We start from the raw sequence: 22,825 nt of genomic DNA on the forward strand, positions 1-22,825 counted from the left end.
CAAGAGTAACATGAATACGGCAATAATGGCAAGTAAGTCAGCTTGCACATCAACCAAAGGGCCAACTGTAAGAGATCACTGGTTTATTTGCAGTAACAGTCCATGAGAGACGCATATTAGAGGGAAAACCATACTGGGCCTTTAAAAAGAGGCTAACATGCTGAAACTGACAGATCTCTGCAATCCATTTGGACCTCATTCAAGGTTATGGCTCCATCTGAGTGACTGCAGATTATTGTCCACAGAGAGGTGTGCTAAAGCTGGATTATCCACTTGTTGGGGATCCATTTGACCCGATGAACACAACATGCCAGCCTCACACGCCCTTGCATCTGTGGGTGTTTTTCCAATTTTTTCCAGTTTTGGAGGCAAGGAAAGGAGTATGATGGACGTGACTTCAAACCTCACAGTATTAAGTAGATTACAGTGGTGACTGGTTGGAGAATAACAGTTGTGTATAGAAAGAGTCAGTTGTTCATGCCACACTCACCTAACATAGGGGTACCGTATGTTCATTGGTCCTGAATGCGTTGGTTCCCCCAAAAAATACGTTACTTGAAAAATATATATAGACATATATTTCGACAAATCACACAGCAGTTTGCGTCACATTTTGTGTCACAAAAATAAACATGTATAAATTCTAAACAAACAAAGTAAAGGACGTAATCTGCAGTTGAGTTATATACAGTCTATAGAGCAGAAGTTCAGTGGATTTGAGTTGAACAACATTCTCACCACTTCTCTGTCAGTGCAATTGCACACACAGGAGCATCAGGATCATCCCATTGCTGTACTGGGGGCTTAGATAGCGGGTTTAGGAGCACCACCGCTCTGGAATATGTAGCAGAATAGCATGCACACACAGGTAAGGTTTTGCAGTGTATCCTCTGACATGTAAAATATAATAATATCACATTATCACAAAGAGTAATCACATTAGCAAGCATGTCTATCTATCAGCATGCACAATATTAAGTGGATCAACCTGCAATAGAGGGAGGTAGTAGCTTTTGCAACAGTTAGTGCCGCAACACAAGAGACTGAGTTTAGATTATTTACCTACCTACTGTCCTGTTGGTTGGGGTAGGTGATAAGGGCCCTGTACCCGTTCGGCAGGAGGCCGGTGGTTGGCAGGGTGCTTGCCATTCTTCTGATCTGCCTGAAGGTCCTCACTGCATGGGCAATGCGGGCGTGGTTGGCAGTGCTGCTGTGCTTTTGTTTCTCATCTGAGATGGGAATTAACACAGTTGTGTGAATTTAAGTGATGCCTCTGACAGGATGAGAGTGTCAAACACTAATGACTGGAGAACCGAGCATAATGAGTCCCACAGTATAAGCAAAGAGAGAGAGTGAGAAGTATGATCTCTGTTGGCTAACCTACATAAAAGTCATCAGTTGTTAACATCACCCCTCACATCATGGAGGTGAATGAAACATCAGTGTTCCGCATTACAAGACACCTGTATTTTAGAATGTTGGTATTTCAATAATATTGATATCATGATGCACTGTGCAGATCTACTGTGTGTGACAGATGACAAGGAGTGCTAACTAATGTTTGGCGTGTCGTGGGGCAGTGCTTAGTCCAAGTTGCAGGCAATGTTCCCTCTAAACTGTGCGGTGCGCGGGCATGCAGCTCCCCCGGGACCGCTGTGCAGAAGAAATATCAGCCAAGCACGAGGTTGAACTTCACTCAACTTTCTAGTTTTCCCCATTAGTTAACACAATCAACATTTCCCTTTACTGTGTGAATTGTGGTTGAATCAACGCAATAGCCATTTTCAATGCAACATACCGAAACAAAATTAACTATGCAATAGATTTTCTTGTAGGCAGAGCGCATTGGAGTAGGATTCTATTGCATTGACAGGCACGACTCAGGCACATACTCTACACAGACCGGTGCACCATAACCAATCAGAGCTACAGTATACCTATATGCAAATAGACCATCGCCATATTTGGATCTGTGCCATTCAATCTGAACTGGACTGTGTTTACAGCATGAGTGGTGGCGAGTAGATGTGCTTGTTTTGAGATCAAAGCAAGAGCTGCATGTAGCCAGGTGTGTACATTTGTTCATATTCTTTGCTAGTAAGTGAGTTATTAGCCCAGTTATAGCTCATTTCTAGTCAGCAATGGGGGAGTGGTTGCTTCCTACAAGAGCACAAAACGTATGGATTTCAAACCATCTTTGAAAAACAAGTCAGGTAAAGAGCTTTTTTTCCTGTCTTAAAGGGGCAGTGTTGTATTTTTTAAATTGTATTTTGTAAAGTGGTTTCTTGCATCAAAAAACACTTTCAGTCACCTCCTTGGACAAGTGGATAAACAGGTTAATGTCAAGCTCTGCATGTTTTTTTTCAAAAGTCTCATTGAATGTAGGCCTACATTGAACACAACACATTTGCTGCTACTGTAGACTGAATAACAGAACAGCTATTTCCATGTTAAAATGTTATGTGATGCATTTTTCTCCATAGTTTTTTGGGTTCTTTTACCCCTTTTTCCTCCCCAATTTGTCCCATCGCAGCAACTCGCCTACGGAATCGGGAGAGGCGAAGGTCGCCTCATGGGTCTCCCGTGACGCCTCAGGCACTGCAATGGAGTGCCTTCGACCGCTGCGCCACTCGGGAGGCTTTTCTCCATTGTTTTTGATGGTAGGCCTACATCATGATCAAATAGCCACAGTAGCCTACTTGGTACAGGTACAGCCTCAGTGTTCAGAGTAAATGCGCGGCAGAAGTCGCACAGAAGATTCACAATATTCAAGTTTGCGCTCAGCAGACCTGAAATTTGCTCAGTGGCGAAACAATTTGAGGGAATATTGGTATCAGGATCTCATTACTCAGGAAGTGTTTCAGTGCTCCACTCAGACTGGTGCCACACCGAGGGGCAGCCTAGGACATGAGGGGCAGCAGAGCCATGGGAATGGGAATTTGTGGGGAGAGAGGGAGGGACGGTGAATACCACAAGAGAAGAGATACTGTATACACAAATTTACAGGTGATATTATTGGGTTTCCATATTAAGTGCACATGGGGACACTTCAGCAAGACTGTTTCAAGTCTCTCTGACCTCACTAATGAGTCCTGCACTGCCTCCTACCTACGCTTCCTGGCTCACTGCACTCGCTAGTCTCTGCTATACCCACACTCACGTTACAGTATGGATGACTACATTTCTGCTGTCTTTCATCATGTTTAAGCATCTAATACGAGAATGATAATGATCATTCAATAATAATTACAACGGTTGAATGAAAACAAAAGCAAGAGCCGGGTGAGAGCAGGCATAAGCCTGAAACGAGAGGGCTGGGGGTCAAGAGAGAGGAGAGGGTTTTGTTTATGTTTAATGAGAAAGCCCAGGATCCCCCTCTCTCTCTCGTTCCTACATCCTCTGGTAACGAGTACAGGGGGCCGGGTTGACCCAGCTAATAAGGGGCAAATCCATTGGTGCATTATCGGCCGTGACATCATCTAATCAGCAGGATGAACTGAGATGGCTTAGGCTGCTTTTAATTCGGCGCTGGAGGAGCATTACTGCCCCAATCTCTCATTATGTGCAGATCAAATCAGGGAGACTGACTGGGAGTTTGATCCTTGTTTTTGGTAGTTGCTGTTTGGTTGTTGTTTTTCTGTCCGCTGTTTGATTTCAAGTTGCATTGCAGTTGACATGATATGGCCTGTTATTTGGGCTTTTAGAGAAATGAGGCCTTTGTGGCTTTTTAGGTCAGTCTCATAAAGGGCATGGAGATAACTGCATCTTCTACTGCAGACCACTGCAGATAAGACAAAGCTCTTACCAAGCAAGTGATACACAAAGGCAGTACCATAACTCTGTCTGTATATTTCTCGGTCAATACGCTCTCACCTGGGCCTCTGTGCAGAGTAGCTCAGCCCTGGTCCTCTCCTTCAGGGTGACCATCACTTCATCCAGAACCTTCAGCCTGGAGAGGTGTTATACTACCGCCGGCCTATGGAGGGTTTGCCTTGTCCCCTGGGACAACAGAAAGCATTTGCTCATGTAGGAACTCCGAGTGAAGGCTGCAAGGCTGTCCTGAGAGGACTAAACTGGCATGGGGCTGTTTGTGAGTCCAACACAGTTCTCTGAATTCACCACCCTCAGAGACCACACTTCTATCATCTCCAATGTTCCAGCTGATAGCCGCCCTCCCCTTCTCCCTGGTCCAGCTGATGGTACTCTCTGCTCCCCCTTGGCCAGGGGACAAAGCCATCCTCTCCGGTCAGAGCCTTGTCTGTCCCAGCAGGAGGGAAGGCTGAGGGAAGGAGAAGGAGAGGAGAAGAGAGATGGTCTTGCCAGGGCACATGGGTGCAGCAGTGATCTCATGCTGCTGACAGCAGGAGGTATTGTTTCTGGAGCGGCTGTTGGCTCTCCACCCTAGCAGGATTACGCTCCCTGGGGGAAGGGACAGGACAGGGGGATGGAGGCTGTGGGGTAAACAGGCTGGCACAGCTGAGCAGGCTCCATAGATGGCAAGCCCTCTGCACTGATCCATGGGCTTCAGATGGGTGCTGAACCCAGGCCAATAGTGTCTGATAACGGCCCTACCATTTGGTCAGCGGATTTGTCTCTGATGCTGGCCAGTTTGAGGCACAGCAGACGGCCCATCATGTAATCGCTTAATTTAGAACTACAGAGTTGCATTGAGTGTGTGTTTTGGTGAAAGTGAATCTGTGAGCTTGCGTGTGAGAATTTGTGTGTAGATGTAAATGAGGTAGTGTGTGTGTGTGTGTGTGTGTGTGTGTGTGTGTGTGTGTGTGTGTGTGTGTGTGTGTGTGTGTGTGTGTGTGTGTGTGTGTGTGTGTGTGTGTGTGTGTGTGTGTGTGTGTGTGTGTGTGTGTGTGTGTGTGTGTGTGTGTGTGTGTGTGTGTGTGTGTGTGTGTGTGTGTGTGTGTGTGTGTGTGTGTGTGTGTGTGTGTGTGTGTGTGTGTGTGTGTGTGTGTGTGTGTGTGTGTGTGTGTGTGTGTGTGTGTGTGTGTGTGTGTGTGTGTGTGTGTGTGTGTGTGTGTGTGTGTGTGTGTGTGTGTGTGTGTGTGTGTGTGTGTGTGTGTGTGTGTGTGTGTGTGTGTGTGTGTGTGTGTGTGTGTGTGTGTGTGTGTGTGTGTGTGTGTGTGTGTGTGTGTGTGTGTGTGTGTGTGTGTGTGTGTGTGTGTGTGTGTGTGTGTGTGTGTGTGTGTGTGTGTGTGTGTGTGTGTGTGTGTGTGTGTGTGTGTGTGTGTGTGTGTGTGTGTGTGTGTGTGTGTGTGTGTGTGTGTGTGTGTGTGTGTGTGTGTGTGTGTGTGTGTGTGTGTGTGTGTGTGTGTGTGTGTGTGTGTGTGTGTGTGTGTGTGTGTGTGTGTGTGTGTGTGTGTGTGTGTGTGTGTGTGTGTGTGTGTGTGTGTGTGTGTGTGTGTGTGTGTGTGTGTGTGTGTGTGTACACATATTTGTAGGTCAGGTTTGGTCTCTTGGATTTCCAATGCCCACAGAACTCAGGGGCTTTCCAGTCAAAATGAACACATACTGAAATACAGGTGAAGGAGATCCATAAGGGGAGTCATTTGACCATTTTCATTCTCTCAAGGGGGTAAAACAATTCACTGAGTCATTGCTTGATTGTAGTAATTGTAGCTTACAGTAGACATGCAAGGTTGTAACCACTGGTAACAAAATGTAACTCAAAGAATTCCCTACAACTGACAGTTCAAACAGGGAGGGAAGGCGTCTAGCTTTACACTGTATGTCCACTACCATTTCATGCTTTCCCATTTTTCCTTCCCTACTCACTTCATACCAGAAGAATCTACCCATCAGAAGCATACATTTCCCCCCCACATTTTTGTTAGCATGTTGTGCAATAACCATGGAGATATATCTATTAGGGCCAAACCTCATCATCATTTTGGAGCTATGAGGGAGGCAGCTGATGGGAGAGATTACACATATGATCTCTCATTAATCTCATGAGAGTTTGGGCACGCAAAAGGGGAACGGGGGCGTCTCTCTCCCCCACGGTTCATGACTGAGCCCTGATGTGACTCACACAGACCCCCATTGTGAAGGGTGGTGTGTTGGGTTTGATTGCTGCATTTTCATGTCTTAATTGAAAACATGAAAAGATTAAGAAAGAAAAAGGGAAGTGGAAAAAAACGAGCGACAAAGTGCAAATCACCCGCCTGGGGTGAGAATGAGATGTAGGCTGAGACCCTGATTACACGTTGGCTTGATTGTTCCTCATAACCCTGACCTTCAATCAATGTCGATTCTCCTTAATACTAGCTACCCCACACACGCCAGGGTGGTAACGATCTATAATTATGGCACTATATTTTCACCCCTTAGTTTGCAAACACTGCAGATCAAAATAAAACAGTTTAGATGCCAAATGTACTTTGCACATGATGAGTGCATCACCATAATTCAATAAGTGCAGTACAGACTGAACTTAGTGGACATTTACACACTGTGAATTCATTCCTCATTACAGTATACTGTAACGCTCTAGGTGTCGGGGTGTGTGTGGAATCAGACGCAGGAACAGCAGAGCTTCAATACGTTGAGTTTAATTCCCAACCCGTAAACCAACAATGTCCAAACCGGACTACTGGGTGTCAAATAAACACCTGTCTTCAAACATGAAGACAAAACCATTACACAAACACGAACCACTCCCGAAATCCAAAGAAACAGAGGAACAATCCCGCACAAAGAAGCAGACAGGCTGGCTGACTAATAAAGCCACCCTGATTGCCAATTCCCTCAAACCAGGTGATACACATAAACACATAAGGAGGGGGAGGAAAAAGAGTCAGTAGCAGCTAGTAGGCCGGTGACGACGACCGCCGAGCGCCACCCGAACGGGAAGGAGAGCCTGCCTCGGTTGAAGTCGTGACATATACACTAAGTATACAAAACATTAAGAACACCTGCTCTTTCCATGACAGACTTACCTGGTGAATCCAGGTGAAAGCTATGATCCCTTATTGATATCACTTGTTTTTAAGCCTTGAGACATGGATTGTGCATGCGTGCCATTCAGAGGGTAAATGGGCAAGACAAAAGATTTAAGTGCCTTTAAACAGGGTATGGTAGTAGGTACCAGGCACATGGGTTTGTGTCAAGAACAGCAACGCTGCTGAGTTTTTCACGCTAAACAGTTTCCTGCATGTATCAAGAATGGTCCACCACCCAAAGGACATCCAGCAAACTTGACACAACTGTGGGAAGCATTGGAGTCAACATGGGCCAGCATCCCTCTGCAACTCAATATTAGGAAGGTGTTCCTAATGTTTGGTATACTCAGTGTACAAGTGCAAAGGAATGGCTCAGTGTTGCCAGAAAGGGCTGCTGAAGGAGGGGTACCTGTAGTTTGTTCATGCCCAGGAACAGCCTCCTCATTTTGGGGTTGGAGGTGGTTGAGCTCCCGGAGGCAGTTCTCTACCAGGTGCAGCTCCAGCAGGACAGCCTAACCAAAGAAGGAGTTCTCCCCCAGGGTCTTGATCCGGTTCGGGTCCAAGACCAGCTCCCGCAACCAGTGCAGCCCTTCTCAGCCCTCCACCTGTCTGATCTCATTACCTGAAAGGAGAAGGTGGGGTATGAAATCAGTAGGTAATTACATGACTACAGCTACCCCTCTTCCCCATATGATTTGTCTGGTATCATTGCAAATTACAACACTGAATTTCATAAACTCTGCAATTTTATTTTACCTTTATTTAACTAGGCAAGTCAGTTAAGAACAAATTCTTATTTTCAATGACGGCCTAGGAACAGTGGGTTAACTGCCTTGTTCAGGGGCAGAACGACAGATTTTTACCTTGTCAGCTCAGGGTTTTGATCTTGCAACCTTTCGGTTACTAGTCCAACGCTCTAACCACTAGGCTACCTGCCGCCCCATTCAGTTACTGTGTCTGTGGAACTGGAAGGTGAGTGTGGTCTGTATAAAGATGTCTCAACAGGTTCATAAAACGACCCAGGGTGGGATTAGGGTCAGACAGTCACCCAACTGAAGAAAAAAATAATCAAATGCAAACAATGGCAGACAGAAAAAGGTACTGTGTTCCTGTGACCCATCGGCATGCCCATTTAGTTTCTATTCTTGTTGCCTCATCTCCCACCTGGACAGGGCTGAGAAAGCCTCTCCGTTGACTGAGCTGTACATTTCATGGGCTTTAAAACCTGAAGGAAGTTGTTACTGTACCTTGGAGGAAGAGTGCTTTGAGATTGGTGAGCCTGCTGAGCTGCAGATTGGCAATAATTGGAGATGCCATTGTGGCTCAAATGCAGCACCTCCAGGCTGCCCATCAGTGGCTCCAGGCTGTCCGCAGGGTCCACTTCCCTGAAAGAGAGGGACAGAGTGGGCACTCAGAGTTAGCTGCCTCTAACTGAACGCACTGCACTTTCTCTTAGAAGGCCAGACCTCACAGGTGCACAGCAACTCAAGGCAATCACAGCACAGGCAGAACACACAAAAGCCTGACCCCCCAACCCTCTTCCCAATTGAAACCTCTTTTATGTGCTGTTTACTTTGTGTGAACTCTCCTCTTGTCTTTTTCAATAGTACCAGTGAAAAGGGAGATTTGTGCTTTTCTGAAAACAGCTAGCAGAAGCCTGAGCTTTGTCAGTGCAACAGTTTAGTGCTGCCCCCAAGTGTCTGAAAGTAGAAAATACTATATTACAACAGAGAAAATAAACAAGTCCTATACCAACCATGAGACAGTGGCAATTTTACCATGTAAATCTTGGGTCGGCCAAACTCATCCAAAAATGTTTTAGATGTATGCCAGCAAACCCACTACACTACAAAACACAACACTAAACAATACATTAATTGCACTATAACGGTGAAAAACTGTGCCCACAAACTGTTAGGGCCTACATAAAGCTGTCCCAACAGCACTCCCAGCACCTTACCACTGCAACACCTGGCTATCAGTGGAGCCTTGTCTGACAGCGAAACCGTTTATTCAGCCTCATTTACTTCCTTTAAAAAAAAACATAGTTGATATGGCTGATTTGCTTAAAGAAATATGTTTTTTACTGACAATTGAGATTGTGGCTTAAGGGGACGACGAGCTTATAAGAGGCAATCCGTAATTTCGATTAAGACATTAATGAGCAAGTTAGGACGGACGTAGTCAATATAACTATTTGTTCAGCACTTTTGAAATGTACAGTGACAGAATTCAGAACATGGGCCGTTCTTACAGTATTCTCCCTGTACACCAAGTCAGAACCGTAGGATAAATAAAGGGGGCATATAAGTAGACAATGAAAGCTCTTACAATATTTGATGATTACATTTCTCTAAAAGAGGCTATAGGCTACATGTGCACCACCAAGTCAGAACAGTAGGCTAAATTATGAGGGGAAAAGGGACCAAATTATTAGGGTGAGGAACATGGGCTACTAACAGCTTACCACTTAGTATTACTTTCTTAGCTACAGTATACATATCCCCCTTGCATATTACATCATTTGTGCAGCAGCATACAATACATTTTTTGACTTTTTGGACCTTGTTGTGCTGTGCTCACTGGAACAGGAAGGTGGCGTGGCGGTCCTTCGTGGGCAAATTTTGTCGTCAAAGTCTGGCATTCTCTGAATTTATGGTTCTTTCAGACAACTGGCAACACGGAAAAAAACAAGGTCGAATCATGATGACATCAGTGATCTTCAGGTCAGAGCTCTAGAAAGTGGCACGAGTTCCCAACTTGCAATTCCGAGTTGGATAAGTGTTCAAAATGTATTTTCCCCAGTCGGAGCTTGTTTTATTCTGAGTTCCCAGTTGTCTTGAACTCCCTGAAGTCAGATTCCCCAGTTCTGAGTTTCCAGTTGTTTTGAGCGTGGCAGAAGTCATGCTGGATTGACAGCATGGCCAATGTTGAATGTTTATCCTTTTAAGCTTGGAAAAAACACACCACACACCCACTTCACTGAATAGCAGGCTAGTGATTGCTTTGCAATGCTTGCAGTTAGCCACTGATTCCTTCCAAACCACTCATTGTTAAATTTGCGATTTCCAACTTGTTGTGTAATGTTTATGTCCAATGGCCGATGAGCACCGATACATTTATCTATCATTTCTCATCATATGACAAGGATTGAAAAGGATTTGCCAGTAGATTGTCGACTTGATAAATAATGATGACTGCTAGCTTGCTAGCTAAGATTTAGAAAGTATGATGTTGATATGATCAGTCCAATCAAAGCTACGGTAGAAATAACTTGATATAATTTTATCTGTGGCCAATGACCTTGAACCTTCTTGGATGGACACTTTTAAAGTAACTATGGCAGCACCCAAGGGGCTTGAATTTTTTAGCTCTACCCATAGGTTTTGCGGCTACGTAGTGTCCCCATGAGTGACAGAACACCGAGCCAATCACGGCACATCTAGAGAACATTACCAACCCCTACGCTCTGTATTTTCTGCTGGCTGCCCCACCACCACAGAATGCACTGAGCTAGGCTGAAACACCTGCATTTTGGAGCTGCCTTGCTCAAGAAAGCAAAAAAAGAGACCAAGTTTGTATGCTGCTTTATTAAAGAGTTTTTTTTTTTTTTTACATTGTTTGCAAACTGATATGTGACATGTATTAATGTCAAAATAACATGCAAAACATGTTACATTTTTTCGTTTTTGTAGAAAACCCCTAAATGATGGGTCGCCACTGTACTGAGAAAACATAAATGGTTAAAGATTTTCAGGAATTGTTCATTTCCAGATCACAAACTGTGTTTAAAAAGTAATACATTTAAATGTTATGTTCAAATAATAGACTTTCATCTGTAGTGCTGGTACCTACTGCCTTTGAGGAGCCCTGCTAGCCGTAACCAATGGAATTCACCTTGTGGGAGACAATCTGTCTGTTAGTCAGGTGGGCCTGGGCCTTCTGCCTTGGCAGGATGGACTCTATGCGGTTATTGTTTAAACACAGTGCCTGCATGGAAGAAAGGAAGACAAATGTTTTTGTTAATTGTTTAACCCAACTGTGCAACTGACAAAGTGAGAATCAAAATATTTGACAAATATCATAGATAGAAGAGTCAGACAAGCTTGTGGGAGGAAGCAAAACACCACATTGGTTAGTTCTGGCCGGTTGGCACACCTTGATGTTGGTCAGGTAGACAAGGCCACTGAAGGAGGTGAGATTGTTGTGCTCCAGGTTGACACTGTGCAGGTTGTAGATCAGGTCTTCTGGGGCCAGATCCACCATCCTGGGGAGAGAGGGAACACTTTATACACGCTCACTCTGTTTTACTCTCTCTTCTACTCATCTAAAGGTGACAAATACTGTGATGTAGTACTACCCAGTCATTTTCTATACATCTCAATGACATCATCACTTCTGTTTCTCTCAATTCAACAAACAGATTCAGAACTGTTTTGATTATGATGTAAACATATCACTGCAGTCCCATCCAGTACCTTTAGAGAGGGGAAGTGGAACACCACATATTTCCCATCGTTTTCCAGTTTCTCCATTGAAGGATTCCTGTACAGATCCAGAATGATTAAGTTTCCCAAAGCCTAGAAAAAAATAAAAAATAGTGGTCTCGAAATAAAAAAGAACCAGAATATACAAACATGATATCATGCTTGGCTGTGTGAGGCTCTGCTCATTTTCAGGTGGTAGATGTCTCGTGTTATGATGTTGCCGATATATAGCTTGAAGAGGGAGCGGGCCCTCTGTACCCCGTACAGGCGGCCAATGCAGTTCTCCACACACAGGAAGTGCGGGTTGGACAGCCAGTGCTGTATTGTGCCGTCCAGACAGGACAGCTGATTCCCATTCACACTGAACTTAGAGAGCTGATGCAGTTTGGACACACCTGACAGGACAAAGATAGGGTGGGGAAACCACATTCATCTGTGATGGACATGATTCCCTTGTCAGTGACACATTTTCTCTCTCATTTTTGTGGGGACCAATGAGATTATGACTGACCGTCTAGCCTAGAGATGAAGCTGTCGTTGAGAGACAGCTCCTCTAGATGCTGGCAGTTGTCCAGACCCTCCACTTTAGAGATGTCATTGAAGGAGTCCAAGCACAGTTTGACCAGTTTGCCCAGGTTGATGAGCCTGGAGAGTCTCTGGCTGTCAAGGTTAAGGGCTGTGATCTTCTCAGGGTTCAGAGGTCACTGTTAAATAAAAAGGCTGCACTTGTACTGCAGATGAAGCACTGGAAAGAAACCTCTGTCACAAGCACGTCATCCAGGTGTGTGAGGGTCATCAGACATCCCAGAAGAGTCATCCTCACTGCCTCGGGCTGGGACAAAAACATCACTTTCATCACCACAGTGTCTGGTTGGTCTTAATGTGCGGATCATGGGCACTCTAAACCTCATGTTAGAGCAGGTGTTAGTGTGTGCTGTAGTATTACCCTGTGCCAGGGATAGTAATGGGTGCTCAGTCGAGTCGCAGCTGTGCGGGTGCGTGTTTCCGGAGCACAGCCGTCTCCTCCCTGGCCCAGGTCAGCTGGTTCCAGCGCAGGTCCAGCTGCTTGAGCCGCCCTAGTCCTTTCAGCCCCTCTCGGGAGAGCAGGTGGTTGTAACTGGTTGGGCTGAAGGAACACAGGGACCATAATGTATGTAGGACTCTAAATGGAGAATTGTTTGATGTAGGTTGGTTGACCAGTAAACACCCCAAACATCAGACACACCGTGTGGGAGATGTCATCTAGTTGGTCACACGAGAGATCTCTTCAGCTTACTCAGACTGTTGCCATGGAGATTCAACACCTTTGACCAGGGAAGAAAGAGGAAAGTGCGGCACCGTCACAGTACAGACGGGATATCAGTGCTAAACCTAGTGAGTCTATGGTACCATTAACTGTAGTTCCTCAACCCTTACTGTAATCTGACTGAGGACGTTGTTGGCCCTGGCTACATTGAGTAAAGTCTTCTCATCCAGGCTCAGCATCTTGGGCCACAGTTTGACCATGGGATCCATGTTCAGTATTTCCTCATCCAGGTTGATATCATTGGGAGGGGGGTCTTCTGTGCATCTGCTGCTGGAACATCGAAAGACAAACATGGTATACTTTTTCCAACCTGGGAGTTATACTCAAAGTCGATGAGGTACTCCAGCAGGACAAGCTCATGGTCAAATAGACTGCATTCACAGCCGCGGTGGATCTTGGAGGAGCAAGGCCTCCCTATATGGATAAGAGTCTCAGGTTTGTCAACAGGAGGATGGAACAGTAGTATGTTGACTTTTGCTGGTTGTTTTCATTAAGAGAGTAGTGTCACCAGTAAAAAACTAATTGTTCTAAAGTAACAGCTGTGATATTTCAAATTACATTACCTCCATTTGTCTTATGGCCCTGCTCTGGGCTCACATTGTGGTAAACAGAATGAGCTTTAGGGTAGTTGAGGGGGTCCACTGAATCCCCTTCTCTGATAGGGATGCTGCGGCCCAGGAACACATTGGAATCAATGATCTGACCTGGAAACAGGAGGACAGTTAGAGCCATTTCATTTATGTTTCTCTGATACATCAAATTCTAAATCAAATTAATATCGTAAACACATTTACAGTTTTATCCTGATTTATATCCTCAAGAATTCATTAGCAATACAAAGTCATTGAATTGTGTGAAACATGAAATAGGACCATACAGATCGTGTCTGAAAAGGAGAGGATCTATGCTCTGCTTGGAGGTACCTTCGTTGGCCTGTCACTGTGTGTACTCCTAGGCCTGTCCGTCACACTCCGGCTGTTAGAAAAGAGTACAACCCTCTCTCTGCCCAGGGCCTAACACAGACACAAGATACAATCTCAGGAACTAAAACAAAGACCCAATCACAGGAACTAAAACAATGGCCCAATCACAGGCCCTAAAACAATGGCCCAATCACAGGCATAGCGTACAATCTAAATAATACCTTATAAATATCTGCTGTTTAAAAGCCGTCCTCTGGAATGTGCAACATCTCCTTTTTCTTACTGGTTCTTTCAGGATCAGACACATAGAACAGATACTCCAGCCAGCGTTTGTAATTACTGCACAAACATTAGGAGTACAGAAAGCATAAGGATCCGTCTCAAACAGAGCTACTGACAGGTTTAATATTGCAGTTTATGTAGTCTGTTCTTCAACTATTTCTGCATAATTTTAGACATAGATAGCCAGTATGAGGAACTGCGCTCTGGCTAGATTGAAGGGTAGCTGGTGCGTGAGAAAAGGTACTCGACTCCAACCTTTAATGGAAAAAACAAGGAGGCCGAGATGCAAAATTATACTTAATTTAATCCATGCTAGAAAGAATACAAAAGGTGAAAGTGCAAAGTGTTATTTTGTAATTAAGTATGTTTTTGCATCTCGGCCTACTTGTTTTTTTCCACGTTCTAATTTTAAACAGACACATAACACTGAAGACCTGAGGTGAATATCACAAAGGAGAAAGGTGCCATTTTAAGATTTCCCAGTATCATCATGGGCACTCACTGTGAGAACATTGTCAACTCCTCGCTGGCCAACAGGGTATGAAGCTTGTCCTCGAAGCGAAGCCACAGGGAGCGGATATGGATGTGGATGATACTGTTGATCTTGATGCCAGTAATGCCATAAGCCTTGTAGTCCTACACACAGAACCGGAAGGAAGTAAACCTGTTGGGAGAGAGAAAACAGTGGACTCAGTAGCTAAACGCTGCATGCAAATCACATACACATATAACCTACACAAACGAAGTAAACTCATAATGCCACAATTATGTAAAAGGAGTTCATTTGTACCAGGGGTCTGTAGAGTAGCCTTCTTCAGACCAAATATTCCCCACTGTTTCAAGCTCCATCAGCAGAAAGTGGATCATCAGTTCGTTCCTGTTGGTGGCTTGGGTCAAGTCCCGCAGTTCCCAGGACTCATACCTGCAAAACAAGGCAAAATAACTCTACTTTTTACACTTGATTATCTACGTGCCAATAGAAAGCTTACATGTAAACAACAATGCAAAATCAGACTGTATTCAGCCCCTCTAAACTCAAAGATCTCTCTTGGAGGTCTAATCCATTATTCATGTATGCTGAGTGTACAAAACATTAGGAACACTTCCTAATATTGAGTTGCACCCCCTTTTGCCCTCAGAAAAGCCTCAATTTGTCAGGTCATGGACTACAGGGCGTCTAGCTTGGAGAGGATCCCAGGCTGGGGTCGTGGGTAATATTAGCAGGGGTGTCACTGCGGTCCAGAGCCCTCACTCAGCGAGGACAGTCCATTCTCCCAGGTACGGGCTGACTTCCGGCACAGGGCCTGCACCTCAGACAGCTCACACTCCAGCTGCTCAAGACACCAACACAACAATCATATTAAGCACCACTGTAAATGAATGACAAACGTATCAAAAGTCTATTTTTGAAGGCATAGCGTTGTACTGACATTTCTGAGGGTGTAATTGAGATTCCTCTTGTTCTACAGGAGATTGGCCTGGTTCTCTGCCAGGTTCCTCTGGGCTGTCCTCTGGCAGCTGTAAGAGATTCCTCTTGTTCTACAGCAAATTGGCCTGGTTCTTGCCAGGTTCCTCTGGGCTGTCCTCTGGCAGCTGTAAGAGATTCCTCTTGTTCTACAGCAGATTGGCCTGGTTCTCTGCCAGGTTCCTCTGGGCTGTCCTCTGGCAGCTGTAAGAGATTCCTCTTGTTCTACAGCAGATTGGCCAGGTTCTCTGCCAGGTTCCTCTGGGCTGTCCTCTGGCAGCTGTAAGAGATTCCTCTTGTTCTACAGCAGATTGGCCTGGTTCTCTGCCAGGTTCCTCTGGGCTGTCCTCTGGCAGCTGTAAGAGATTCCTCTTGTTCTACAGCAAATTGGCCTGGTTCTTGCCAGGTTCCTCTGGGCTGTCCTCTGGCAGTTGTAAGAGATTCCTCTTGTTCTACAGCAGATTGGCCTGGTTCTCTGCCAGGTTCCTCTGGGCTGTCCTCTGGCAGCTGTAAGAGATTCCTCTTGTTCTACAGCAGATTGGCCTGGTTCTCTGCCAGGTTCCTCTGGGCTGTCCTCTGGCAGCTGTAAGAGATTCCTCTTGTTCTACAGCAGATTGGCCTGGTTCTCTGCCAGGTTCCTCTGGGCTGTCCTCTGACAGCTGTAAGAGATTTCTCTTGTTCTACAGCAGATTGGCCTGGTTCTCTGCCAGGTTCCTCTGGGCTGTCCTCTGGCAGCTGTAAGAGATTCCTCTTGTTCTACAGCAGATTGGCCTGGTTCTCTGCCAGGTTCCTCTGGGCTGTCCTCTGGCAGCTGTAAGAGATTCCTCTTGTTCTACAGCAAATTGGCCTGGTTCTTGCCAGGTTCCTCTGGGCTGTCCTCTGGCAGTTGTAAGAGATTCCTCTTGTTCTACAGCAGATTGGCCTGGTTCTCTGCCAGGTTCCTCTGGGCTGTCCTCTGGCAGCTGTAAGAGATTCCTCTTGTTCTACAGCAGATTGGCCTGGTTCTCTGCCAGGTTCCTCTGGGCTGTCCTCTGGCAGCTGTAAGAGATTCCTCTTGTTCTACAGCAGATTGGCCTGGTTCTCTGCCAGGTTCCTCTGGGCTGTCCTCTGACAGCTGTAAGAGATTCCTCTTGTTCTACAGCAGATTGGCCTGGTTCTCTGCCAGGTTCCTCTGGGCTGTCCTCTGGCAGCTGTAAGAGATTCCTCTTGTTCTACAGCAGATTGGCCTGGTTCTCTGCCAGGTTCCTCTGGGCTGTCCGCACATGCATGTTGTAGTACATCATTTTCTTCTTCATCACCGTGGACTGAAAGGAACAGATGTTACTACAGTTGAAGTCAGAAGTTTACATACACTTAGGTTGGAGTCATTAAAACTGATTTTTCAACCACTCCACAAATTTCTTCTTCTTCTTCTATAATTTTGGCAAGTCGGATAGGACATCTACTTTGTGCATGACACAAGTCATTTTTCCAACAATTGTTTATAGACAAATAATTTCACTTATAATTCACTGAATCACAATTCCAGTGGGTCAGAAGTTTACATACACTAAGTTGACTGTGCCTTTAAACAGCTTGGAAAATTCAAGAAAATTATGTCATGGTTTTAGAAGGTTCTGATAGGCTAATTGACATAATTTGAGTCAATTGGAGTTGCACTTGTGGATGTATTTCAAGGCCTACCTTCAAACTCAGTGTTTCTTTGCATGAAATCATGAGAAAATCAAAAGAAAATCAGCCGAGACCTCAGGAAAAAAGAATTGTACGCCTCCACAAGTCTGGTTCATCCTTGGGAGCAATTTCCAAATGCCTGAAGGTACCACGTTCATCAGTACAAACAATAGTACGCAAGTATAAACACCATGGGACCACGCAGCCATCATACTGCTCAGGAAGGAGACACGTTCTGTCTCCTAGATATGAACCTACTTTGGTGCGAAAAGTGCAAATCAATCCCAGAACAACAGCAAAGGACCTTGTGAAGATGCTGGAGGAAACAGGTACAAAAGTATCTATATCCACAGTAAAACGAGTCCTATATCGACATAACCTGAACGGCCACTCAGCAAGGAAGAAGCCACTGCTCTAAAACCACTATAAAAAAAGCCAGACATGGTTTGCAACTGCACATGGGGACAAAGATCGTACTTTTTGGAGAAATGACCTCTGGTCTGATGAAACAAAAACAGAACTGTTTGGCCATAATGACCATCATTATGTTTGGAGGAAAAAGGGGGAGGCTTGCAAGCCGAAGAACACCATCCCAACCGTGAAGCACGGGGGTGGCAGCATCATGTTGTGGGGGTGCTTTGCTGCAGGAGGGACTGGTGCACTTCACAAAATAGATGACATCATGAGGAAGGGAAATTATGTGGATATATTAAAGCAACATCTCAAGACATTAGTCAGGAAGTTAAAGTGGTCGCAAATGGGTCTTCCAAATGGACAATGACCCCAAGCATACTTCCAAAGTTGTGGCAAAATGGCTTAAGGACAACAAAGTCAAGGTATTGTAGTGGCCATCACAAAGCCCTGACCTCAATCCTATAGAACATTTGTGGGCAGAACTGAAAAAGCGTGTGCGAGCAAGGAGCCCTACAAACCTGATTCAGTTCCACCAGCTCTGTCTGGAGGAATGGGTCAAAATTCACCCAACTTATTGTGGGAAGTTTGTGGAAGGCTACCCTAAACGTTTGAACCAAGTTAAACAATTTAAAGGCAATGCTACCAAATACTAATTGAGTGTATGTAAACTTCTGACCCACTGGGAATGTGATGAAAGAAATCAAAGCTGAAATAAATCATTCTCTATTATTATTCTGACATTTCACATTCTTAAAATAAAGTGGTGATCCTAACTGACCTAAGACAGGGAATTTTTACTCAGATTAAATGTCAGGAATTGTGAAAAACTGAGTTTAAATGTATGTAAGGTGTATGTAAACTGTTATGCTGGTGAATGAGGACCCAAAAGCGACGTAATAGAAACAGAGTCTTTATTCCAGTCTTAAACAAACAATGATTCTCCTGGATACTATCAAAGGTAAATCCAAAACAGGAAACTGAAATCCTCTCGTCAGTAGAGAGGAACGACTGGAGACGCGACCACAGACTGCAGGTCGCTTCAGGAAGGCACAGGCCGTAGCTGACATAGACACCTGCTCACACGCAGCATCTGAAGAAGGCAAAAACACGACAGGGCGGAACAAGGACACAGAACAGCAAACATCAAACAAGAATCCGACAAGGACAGAAGCGGAAAACAGAGGGAGAAATAGGGACTCTAATCAGAGGGCAAAATAGGGGACAGGTGTGAAAGAGTAAATGAGGTCGTTAGGAGAATGAGAAACAGCTGGGAGCAGGAACGGAACGATAGAGAGAGAGAGCGGGAGAGGGAGAGAGGGAGGGGGAGAGAGAGGGATAGAAAGAGGGAAAGAACCTAATAAGACCAGCAGAGGGAAGCACAGGGACAAGACATGATGATCAAAGACAAAACATGACAGTACCCCCCCACTCACCGAGCGCCTCCTGGCGCACTCGAGGAGGAACCCTGGCGGCAACGAAGGAAATCATCAATCAACGAACGGTCCAGCACGTCCCGAGATGGAACCCAACTCCTCTCCTCAGGACCGTAACCCTCCCAATCCACTAAGTACTGGTGACCACGTCCCCGAGAACGCATGTCCATGATCTTCCGTACCTTGTAAATAGGTGCGCCCTCGACAAGGACGGGGGGGGGGGGAGGGAAGACGAACGGGGGCGCGAAGAAAAGGCTTGACACAAGAGACATGGAAGACAGGGTGGACGCGACGAAGATGTCGCGGAAGAAGCAGTCGCACAGCGACAGGATTGACGACCTGAGAGACACGGAACGGACCAATGAACCGCGGAGTCAACTTGCGAGAAGCTGTCGTAAGGGGAAGGTTACGAGTGGAAAGCCACACTCTCTGACCGCGACAATACCTAGGACTCTTAATCCTACGTTTATTGGCGGCTCTCACAGTCTGCGCCCTGTAACGGCAAAGTGCAGACCTGACCCTCCTCCAGGTGCGCTCACAACGTTGGACAAAAGCCTGAGCGGAGGGAACGCTGGACTCGGCGAGCTGGGACGAGAACAGAGGAGGCTGGTACCCAAGACTACTCTGAAACGGAGATAGCCCGGTAGCAGACGAAGGAAGCGAGTTGTGAGCGTACTCAGCCCAGGGGAGCTGTTCTGCCCAAGACGCAGGGTTTCGAAACGAAAGGCTGCGTAATATGCGACCAATCGACTGATTGGCCCTTTCTGCTTGACCGTTAGACTGGGGATGAAACCCGGAAGAGAGACTGACGGAAGCACCAATCAAACGACAGAACTCCCTCCAAAACTGTGACGTGAATTGCGGGCCTCTGTCTGAAACGGCGTCTAACGGGAGACCATGAATTCTGAACACATTCTCAATGATGATTTGTGCCGTCTCCTTAGCGGAAGGAAGCTTAGCGAGGGGAATGAAATGTGCCGCCTTAGAGAACCTATCGATAACCGTAAGAATCACAGTCTTCCCCGCAGACGAAGGCAGACCGGTAATAAAGTCTAAGGCGATGTGAGACCATGGTCGAGAAGGAATGGGAAGCGGTCTGAGACGACCGGCAGGAGGAGAGTTACCTGACTTAGTCTGCGCGCAGTCCGAACAAGCAGCCACGAAACGGCGCGTGTCCCGCTCCTGAGTAGGCCACCAAAACCGCTGGCGAATAGAAGCAAGCGTACCCCGAACGCCGGGGTGGCCAGCTAACTTGGCAGAATGAGCCCACTGAAGAACAGCCAGACGAGTAGAGACAGGAACGAACAGAAGGTTACTAGGACAAGCGCGCGGCGACGCAGTGTGAGTGAGTGCTTGCTTTACCTGTCTCTCAATTCCCCAGACAGTCAACCCGACAACACGCCCTTCAGGGAGAATCCCCTCGGGGTCGGTAGAAGCCACAGAAGAACTAAAGAGACGGGATAAGGCATCAGGCTTGGTGTTCTTATTTCCCGGGCGATAGGAAATCACGAACTCGAAACGAGCGAAAAACAACGCCCAACGAGCTTGACGTGCATTAAGTCGTTTGGCAGAACGGATGTACTCAAGGTTCTTATGGTCAGTCCAAACGACAAAAGGGACGGTCGCCCCCTCCAACCACTGTCGCCATTCGCCTATGGCTAAGCGGATGGCGAGCAGTTCGCGGTTACCCACATCATAGTTGCGTTCCGATGGCGACAGGCGATGAGAAAAGTAAGCGCAAGGATGGACCTTATCGTCAGACTGGAAGCGCTGGGACAGAATGGCTCCCACGCCCACCTCTGAAGCGTCAACCTCGACAATGAATTGTTTAGTGACGTCAGGAGTAACAAGGATAGGGGCGGATGTAAAACGCTTCTTGAGGAGATCAAAAGCTCCCTGGGCGGAACCGGACCACTTAAAGCAAGTCTTGACAGAAGTCAGAGCTGTGAGAGGGGCAGCCACTTGACCGAAATTACGAATGAAACGCCGATAGAAATTAGCGAAACCGAGAAAGCGCTGCAACTCGACACGTGACTTAGGAACGGGCCAATCGCTGACAGCCTGGACCTTAGCGGGATCCATCTGAATGCCTTCAGCGGAAATAACAGAACCGAGAAATGTGACAGAGGAGACATGAAAGGCGCACTTCTCAGCCTTCACGTAGAGACAATTCTCTAAAAGGCGCTGGAGTACACGTCGAACGTGCTGAACATGAATCTCGAGTGACGGTGAAAAAATCAGGATATCGTCAAGGTAAACGAAAACAAAGATGTTCAGCATGTCTCTCAGTACATCATTAACTAATGCCTGAAAGACAGCTGGAGCATTAGCGAGACCGAACGGCAGAACCCGGTATTCAAAATGCCCTAACGGAGTGTTAAACGCCGTTTTCCACTCGTCCCCCTCTCTGATGCGTACGAGATGGTAAGCGTTACGAAGGTCCAACTTAGTAAAGAACCTGGCTCCCTGCAGAATCTCGAAGGCTGACGACATAAGGGGAGGCGGATAACGATTCTTAACCGTTATGTCATTCAGCCCTCGATAATCCACGCAGGGGCGCAGAGTACCGTCCTTCTTCTTAACAAAGAAAAACCCCGCTCCGGCGGGAGAGGAAGAAGGCACCACGGTACCGGCGTCGAGAGAAACAGACAGATAATCCTCGAGAGCCTTACGTTCGGGAGCCGACAGAGAGTATAGTCTACCCCGAGGGGGAGTGGTCCCCGGAAGGAGATCAATACAACAATCATACGACCGGTGAGGAGGAAGAGAGTTGGCTCTGGACCGACTGAAGACCGTGCGTAGATCATGATATTCCTCCGGCACTCCTGTCAAATCACCAGGTTCCTCCTGAGTAGAGGGGACAGAAGAAACAGGAGGGATAGCAGACATTAAACACTTCACATGACAAGAAACGTTCCAGGATAGGATAGAATTACTAGACCAATTAATAGAAGGACTATGACATACTAGCCAGGGATGACCCAAAACAACAGGTGTAAAAGGTGAACGAAAAATCAAAAAGGAAATGGTCTCACTGTGGTTACCAGATACTGTGAGGGTTAAAGGTAGTGTCTCACATCTGATACTGGGGAGAGGACTACCATCTAAGGCGAACATGGGCGTGGGCTTCCCTAACTGTCTGAGAGGAATGTCATGTTTCCGAGCCCATGCTTCGTCCATAAAACAACCCTCAGCCCCAGAGTCTATCAAGGCACTGCAGGAAGCAGCCGAACCGGTCCAGCGTAGATGGACCGACAAGGTAGTACAGGATCTTGATGGAGAGACCTGAGTAGTAGCGCTCACCAGTAGCCCTCCGCTTACTGATGAGCTCTGGCTTTTACTGGACATGACATGACAAAATGTCCAGCAGAACCGCAATAGAGGCAAAGGCGGTTGGTGATTCTCCGTTCCCTCTCCTTAGTCGAGATGCGAATACCTCCCAGCTGCATGGGCTCAGTCTCTGAGCCGATGGGAGGAGATGGTTGTGATGCGGAGAGGGGAAACACCGTTAACGCGAGCTCTCTTCCACGAGCTCGGTGACGAAGATCTACCCGTCGTTCTATGCGGATGGCGAGTGCAATCAAAGAGTCCACGCTGGAAGGAACCTCCCGGGAGAGAATCTCATCCTTAACCTCAGCGTGGAGTCCCTCCAGAAAACGAGCGAGCAACGCCGGCTCGTTCCAGTCACTGGATGCAGCAAGAGTGCGAAACTCTATAGAGTAATCCGTTATGGATCGATCACCTTGACATAGGGAAGCCAGGGCCCTGGAAGCCTCCTTCCCAAAAACTGAACGATCAAAAACCCGTATCATCTCCTCTTTAAAGTTCTGATAAACGTTAGAACACTCAGCCCTTGCCACCCAGATAGCTGTGCCCCACTCCCGAGCCCGA

General features: G+C 46.4%; 1 pseudogene; it reads right to left on the reverse strand.

The window, feature by feature from the left end:
• Nucleotides 1–983: 983 nt before the first annotated feature.
• The window catches only part of LOC139553051 (leucine-rich repeat-containing protein 9-like), a 28,959-nt pseudogene continuing 7,117 nt past the window's right edge, over nt 984–22,825 (reverse strand).

This window comes from Salvelinus alpinus, chromosome 25 (genome assembly GCF_045679555.1).
Source record: "Salvelinus alpinus chromosome 25, SLU_Salpinus.1, whole genome shotgun sequence".
Classification (NCBI taxonomy): domain Eukaryota; kingdom Metazoa; phylum Chordata; class Actinopteri; order Salmoniformes; family Salmonidae; genus Salvelinus; species Salvelinus alpinus.